This window comes from Narcine bancroftii, unplaced genomic scaffold, assembly GCF_036971445.1.
Source record: "Narcine bancroftii isolate sNarBan1 unplaced genomic scaffold, sNarBan1.hap1 Scaffold_152, whole genome shotgun sequence".
NCBI lineage: Eukaryota > Metazoa > Chordata > Chondrichthyes > Torpediniformes > Narcinidae > Narcine > Narcine bancroftii.
In genome coordinates this window covers 2,112,189-2,120,118 of record NW_027211887.1, presented here as the reverse complement: position 1 = coordinate 2,120,118, position 7,930 = coordinate 2,112,189, and positions in this window count along the sequence as shown.

The following is a 7,930-nucleotide window of genomic DNA, read 5'->3' as shown; positions in this document are numbered from 1 at the left end:
CATGACAAGGAGAAATTTGTAAATACCAATCTTAGGAAGTTCAGTAAAGTCTATTTGTATGCGCTGGAACGGGCGAACGGCAATGTCGCGACCGCCAGGTATTACTTGGCGCATCGATTTCTTATTAACCCTTTGACAAATGGGACAAGATCTAGTAGCAAACTTAGTAATATTGTATATGCCAGGGCAGTGAAGGGAACGTGCAAAGGTATCAACAAGGGACTGGGTTCCCCAATGTGTTTGTTGATGTAACTGATCTATGACTTGGCGGGCTATGGCTTTGTTAATGACTTGCCGTCCGTCTACTGTCCACCACAACCCGTCAGCAGTCTGGCAAAATCCCTTATCTCTCATTGCGACCTCCTCTTCCCGTGAAAAGATGGGATTCTTTTTAATCTCTATCGGCGTGGGTAGTAGCTGGTATATGTGAATCTTTTCTGCTAATGCCGCCTGTTTGGCAGCTGCATCAGCCTGCCTGTTTCCTCTAGCTTCAGGACTGTTACCAGTCTGATGTCCCCGCACATGTACAATGGCAATATCGGACGGGAGTGTTAAAGCCTCTAAGGATTGGGTAATTAACTGTTCATGGGCTAACTTTTGTCCTTTGCCAGTTATCATCCCTCTTTCTTTCCATATCTTACCGAAGGTATGGACTACACCAAAAGCATATTTAGAATCAGTGTAGATCGTTCCTAACTTGTTCTCTAGTTCGTGGAGTGCTCTACAGAGGGCATATAGCTCACAGGATTGTGCTGACCAATGACCAGGGAGGCGACCAGCTTCGATCACCAGTTCCTGTTTACCGTCCACTACACTATACCCACTATAGCGGGTTCCTGCAATACAACGTGAAGAACCATCAATAAACAATTTTTCCCCTTCAGTTAAAGGGACATCGGTTAGGTCTTCCCTAATTTTTGTTTGTAAGTCGATAACCTCTGAGCACACATGTTCTAAATTATCCGAAGGCTGGTCATTAGTTGGAGAGATGAGGAAGGCTGCTGGGTTGAGAGTTTTGGTCGTGATTAAGGTCAAATCATTGCTGTCCATTAGTATCGTTTCGTATTTTAAGATTCTCGAATCCGTGAGCCACCTTCCAGCCTGCTGCAATAGAATATTGCGGACTGTATGAGGGGTATGAACTATCATAGGGGCACCGAAAGTAATCTTTCGTCCTTCTTCCACCAAAATTGCAGTGGCTGCTACGGCTTGTATACATTCTGGCCAGCCGCGACAAACGGGGTCTAAAAGCTTTGACAGGAAAGCCACTGGTTGTCTATAGCCAGCCCTGCTCTGGGTGAGCACTCCAGTGGCTGTTCCAGCTTTGGTATTAGTGTACAAATCAAAGGTTTTGTTTAGGTCGGGTAGCGCTAAAACTGGGGCACGCGTTAGGCACCGTTTAACAAAGTTGAATTTTTCAATCTCTTCATCCGTCCAGTCAAGGGTTTCGGTTCTTATACTGGAAATCTTATCATAAAGAAATTTGACCAGAATCGAATAATTTTCTATCCATATTCTGCAGAATCCCACTAGCCCAAGGAATTTCCTGAGTTCTTGGGCATTTTTGGGAGGGGGGGGATCTGTATAATACCAGTTATTCTTTCTGGGCTAATTTTCCTGGTTCCTTGACTAACTAGATGACCTAAGTATTTGACCTCGGATTGCACAAATTGTAATTTGGACTCACTGACTCTCAGACCTTTCTTCTCCAGAAAATTTAAAAGTGCTACCGTAAAATCTTTAGCTAATTCCTGTGTTCTTGCAGTAATTAGCAAGTCATCCACATACTGTATGAGTTGGCAATTTTATATCTTAGGAGCTTCATCTAATACCCGCTCTAAGACTTGACCAAATAAATTGGGCGATTCTGTAAAGCCTTGGGGAAGGACAGTCCACCGGTATTGGTTTTTACGGCCAGTAAAGGGGTTCTCCCATTCAAAGGCGAACATGTCTCTGCTTTCTGTGGCTAATGGACAAGTCCAGAATGCATCCTTTAAATCAATGACACTAAACCATTGATTATGGGGGTCAATTTTACTCATGATGGTATAAGGGTTGGGTACAACCGGGTGACGGGCAAGAATGAATTTGTTAAGCTCCCTCATGTCCTGTACTAGGCGGTAGGTGCCGTCTGGCTTTTGAACAGGTAAAATCGGGGTATTAAAGGGAGACATACAGGGTTCGAGTATACCGTCCTGAATCAACTGGTCAATTACGGGCTGTAAACCTTTCCGGCCAGCCATCGGAATTGGGTACTGTTTCTGTCTAACAATTCGTTGAGTATCTTTTAACGTGACTTGTAGCGGAGGAATATCAAGGATTCCTCTATTTCCATTTCCTGCCCATACTCTTGGATTTATTAGTTTGCGATCTTCTTCGTTTAAAACATAGAATTGTACTCCAATGCCTGATTGTAGAGGTCGAGTACCGATAGCCAATTGGTCCTGTAGATCCCTTCCTAGCAAGCATACTCTGGCTTGGGGAAGTAATAGAAGATCCTCAATTATGATCTTATCTCCCATTTGAATACTGACTTCTCGCAATACCGGGACTGGAAAGTCTCGTCCTCCTACCCCAGAAACTGTAACTGTCCCTTCTATTTTCACCCCCTGGGGTTGGTATAGAACGCTAGATCGGGTGGCTCCAGAATCGACCAGAAATGTCATCTTATCCCTGTGGGGTCCTATGCATAAATTAACTAACGGTTCTCCTTGCAGCCCCACGGTATGTATTAATTGAGAACCGTGACCCCCCTATTTGTGATCAGCTTCCATCAAGGCATAGGAACGTGTGTCCATTGCTCGCAGTGGGCATTACTTTTTAAAGTGCCCTTCCTTTCTACAGTGAAAACAAATAAGGGGTCCTGTTTCCCAATCTTTCCCAAAATTTCTAGGGGGCATACGTCGTCCCCGGAATCCTCCTCTACTCCTCCACCTGCTGGGGTCTCCACCTCCCCACCCGTAGCTCCCCTCACCTCGTACAGAAGTTGGCCAGTAATCTTTATCTTTTTCGTGATGGTCAGCTACTATTCCTTTGACTGTTTGTAATAGAATTTTAGCTTTCCCTTTTTGTTTATCCTCTGCCCTCTGGACAAATGCTCTCTGAGCAATCTGCAGTAACTGGGTAATTCCTTGCTCGTGCCAATTTTCTGTCTTTTGTAACTTCCTTCTGATGTCTGGGGCTGAGATGGTAACGAAACCCGTTAGAACCAATTGTTCCCCTGCTGGGGATTCTATGTCGAGACCCCCATATTGTTGAATTGCCGTGCGCAATCTATTGAGAAATGCAGAGGGGGTCTCCTCAGGACCTTGGGGAACCTCAAAGGCTTTTTTGAAGTTCTGTCCTTTGGGGACAGATTCCTTGATTCCTTTGATCAAATTAATCCTATATTCCTCCATCAGTGTGCGGCCAGCACTGGTATTTTTGTCCCAATTAGGTTTTGTGAGAGGGAATTTGGCTTCTCCAGGGATCGCCTCGTTTCCCCTTTGGTGTTCCTTATCCCATGCTTTAATGCATGCCTGTCGGATCATTCCCCGCTCATCTAAGGTAAACAAAGTCTTAAAGATGGACGTTAATTCCTCCCAAGTATACAAATTTGGTCCCAAAAATTGGTCTAACTGTTCGGCACATCCCTGGGGATCTTCTATCAGGGAGATTAATTCTTTCTTAAAATTACGTACTTCGGTGCTGGTCAGGGGCACATTTACGAACCCAAGACCTTCTCCTACGGGAACCTCCCGTAGGGGTCGCATCCAGCTAATTTCTGGTTTCTTAGATTTGTGTTCCTGTTCCCTGAGGAGTAAATCGCAGGGTTCTGCCACTTCTTCCTGAGGGGTCTCACGCTGTTCTGAGTTACAATGTTCTACCTCTACTGTTAACGGAGGTGGTAATCGAGCGCTTTGTGAGCGAGTCACCATACCACTCCGGTTCTCCTCTTTCTTCTCTAGTGGTAGGGGAGGAGGGGGAGGTGCAGAAGGGTAGGTAATAGGAGGGGAAGGAAAGATAGGAGCTGGCATAGGAGGAACATAGGGTGGAGGGAGGGAATGTAACACATCCCAACCCTGTGGTTCAGGGACAAGAGGTTCCTCCTCTCTCTTATCCCTGAATTCTTTCTCATTCAAAACCAGCTGTTCAATGGATCCCTTGAGCCAGCAGGCTGCATATTCCCTGCTCTCAACATTGTCTTTCTGGTTTTGATAGAGCCATAGGTTCAAAGCTTTACACATCCATTCATCCTTGGATCCGAATTTTGGCCAGTACACGGAGCTCCCTTTAACCGGGTATTTAACCCATTCAATACAACAATACCTGACCATCGTCAGTTTCTCTTTACCACGGGTCTTTCCTGTGCCCCACTCAGATAACATCAACCCAAGCGGGCTGTACGTAGCTATCTGGTGTTCACATCCTGTACCAGGACTCTCCTCTTTGCTACCCATTATTCCCATGCTTATAAACAAGTAAAATACTCTTACCGAGTTCTAGTAGTACTGCTTTAGTGCGCTTCCTTCCGTCGTTTCTTCTCAATGCCTCTTCTCGGATATCACTCGCTTCTTCCACTGACCAGCCACCCGTCGCCCGTGAGTCCAGCTGAATCAGCCGGGGTGCACCTACTCTCGTCGTCGGGGCACTCTGTCAGTGGAGGGAGTGTGATCCCGGACGAGCCCCCATTTGTTAGAAATTAAAGTACCTTTAAAGAAATTGCTTGAGACAAAAATTGAGAACAAAGAACATTTATTACTACAACAATGCAAAGTTGGGTGCTTCCCCTTACCCTGGGAATACACACATACACTAGGGCTCACCCAAGTTTTATACAGTCAATTTCAGTATCAGAGTGCCCTCCCCCTTACATTCTTCTGCCCCCTGGATGGGTTTGGCATAGGCAATCCTTCCTGCCTACGTGCAGTTTCAGTACACTTGGAGGACCAGGGGGTATCCTGTGGGTGCCCCATCATGTCATTGTCCTTATTCACACCTTCCTGATTCTCGGGGCTACAGTCTCTTGATATGCAGAGTTGACTCATTCTATCTAGGGTTCGCTAATTTCATATGTATAAATCTGTGTATGGTTAGCTAATTAGAAATGTATGACTTGGTACTTCTGTCCAGGGCTAGGAGACCCTTATCTGATCCAGACTACCTCAACTTCCTACATTCTATTGTACCTTACCATTCCTTATCTTAGTCTTATGGTCTTGTCACAAAGACTAGAAGATTCTTATGTTAATCGTGCTGACTCTGCTTTCCTGCATCCTAAGCCCCAAGCTTATCCTGTTTGAACTGGTTACAGCCATTTACTGATGAACTTTAGTTTCTTCCATGTTCATAATTTTAGATCAATTTTCCCATCTCTCACACTAGTGTCTGTTGCCTTCATGCTGATCCATAGGGGACTGTGAGTCTCCCACATTGTCCACGATTGCAACCGGTGCGAAGTCCCTGGTGGCCACCGAGTCTTCCCGTCCGTCCCTGAATGTGACAAATGCATAGTGGGGATTCGCCTGGCTCAACTCCACTGGGTCCACCCGTGGGTCCATTTTGTGGGGCTGGGCAGTGCTTCCAGAGGAGTGCTGGTCCCAGTGTCATCAACCATCTAGGCAGCACTGTGCCTGTCGCGGCTTTCCTCGTAAAGGAAAACATATGGTCATGTGGTGTTGTGTTAGTGGTGGTACACAATAACGAGCGTATAGAATGTAAAGCCTCTGGTAACACATCTTGCCATCTTGTCACGAGTAGGTCTTTTGCCTTTCAGATCAACAGGATGGTTTTCCAGAGAGAGGCATTTTCCCTTTCTACTTGCCCATTTCCCCTGGAACTGTAGCTTGCGGTGCAGTTGGTGGTAAAACCTCTGTCCTGTAGGTACTGGGTCGACTTCGGCATTCATAAAGCGGAACCCCTCTTTGTGTACATAGCTGGAGTACTCACACATGCTGAAAATGGATTGCAGGCACTTTACTACTGTGGCTGCCGATTCGTGGGGACATGGGATTCCAAAAGATCAGTGGGAGTATTCGTCTATGGCATTAAGGAAATAGACATTCCTGTCGTAGGAAGGGTGCGGGCCTTTAAAGACAAGGCTGAGGTGCTCAAAAGATCTAGTAGCTTTCATAAGTGTAGCTTTATCCGGCCAGTACAATTGTAGTTTGCATTCCGCACAGATGGGACAGCCCTTGTTTACTGTCCTTACTTCCTCTCCCGAGAATGGGAGATTTTGGGTCCTTATGAAGTGAAACAGTCTCGTGACTCCCGGGTGGCCCAGCTCATTGTGCAAGCTCTGCAGTTGGGACATGTGGTTGAGGGCCTCACAGTTGTCCCTGGACAGTGTATCTGAGGGCTCATTGAGCCTCCCTGGATGGTAAAGAATGTCGTAATTATATGTAGTCAATTCTATCCTCCAGCACAAGATTTTATTGTTTTTTTATCTTCTCCTGTTCTGGTTGGCGAACGTAAAAGCCATAGATCATTGGTCCTGACAAGGTTTCCATGCCAGATAATCTCTCCAGTGCCTTACTGCTTCCACAATGGCTTGAGCCTCCTTTTCCACTGCTGAGTCTCTCACCTCTGACCACTGTAGGGTCCATGAGAAAAAGGCTACCGGTCGCCCCTCCTGGTTCAGTGTAGGAGCTAGCGCTACATCTGATACATCGGTCTCCTCTTGGAATGGGATCGTCTCATCTATGGATGGCAGGATTGCTTTTGCAGTCAGGTCCTTAATATCTGTGAAGGCTTTGACAGCTGCTGGGCAGGTTGGGAACCGGAGGCTTTTATCAGTGGGCAAGCCCTGTTCTCATAGTTGGGGACCCACTGTACATAATATGCAAAATGTCCCAAATATCTCTTTAAGGTTTTCTGTTAGTGTGGGACTGGGAGGTCTGGGAGCAGGTGCATGCGGACAGGGTCTGGACTGATTTCCCCCGTTCTGTACCACATATCCCAGGATGGTCAGTTACCTAGTGCTAAAGACACACTTGTCCCTATTATACATTAGATTGAGTTCCTCTGCTGCCTGAAAAAAAATGGAAGGTTAATGTCATGGTCAGATTGTGAGTGGACACCTACCAACTGATCCCTTCGCCATGCGGACACTCGGTCCTGGGCAAGCGTGTGCACCCTGTGGGAAATTGGGGTTGGCTAGGGGTGTCTCAGAGTTAGCAACCCATCCAGGAGATCCTGGTAGTAGATCATGATCAGGAGGGCGACTTGTCGTACGCCTTCTGCCCGTGCTTGTCGCGATCCTTAATTGTAAGTCAGAAACCCAGGTGGTTGCACGGCCAATCCCGGTTCCGTTGAATTAACTAACAGGCGGAGCTGTATATATATATATATATATATATATATATATATATAAATAAAAATATATATTAGTCTATTAAATTGTGACTAACATCAACCACATTAGACAGAGTCCAAGTTAAATGCTAGTTTTAATAGACAAGTATATAAAGCAAGTTCTTGCCTCTGTGCAAGCCCAGGTCAGAATGGAGGAGCCTAGGATTGGTCGGCTTTATATATGAGGTTGTCAGGTGGTGGTCCTGGTGACCTAGAGGAGTAATAGCATATCACCACAGTATATTCTCCACTTATATAAATGCAGAACATTTATAAAGAAGGGCAAGACAGGTCAGGTGCCTATTCTTTGAAGGTGAAAAGAATGATGTCATTAGAACATAGAACACTACAGCACAGTAGAGGCCCTTATGCCCTTAATGTTGTGCAGACCCATATATTCCTTCCAAACTAAAATACTAAAGTCTTCCTGCCTTGTGACCCTCTATTATTCGCTAATCTAGGTGCCAGTCTAAGGGTCTCTTAAATGCCCATAGAGGGGAGGCAGCACCCACTTTGGGAATCACTATGCGATGTTAACTTTTGGTTTACGGTATCTTGACCTTTTCTCCAGCACGGTGAAGGATGTGAATGTGTCGTA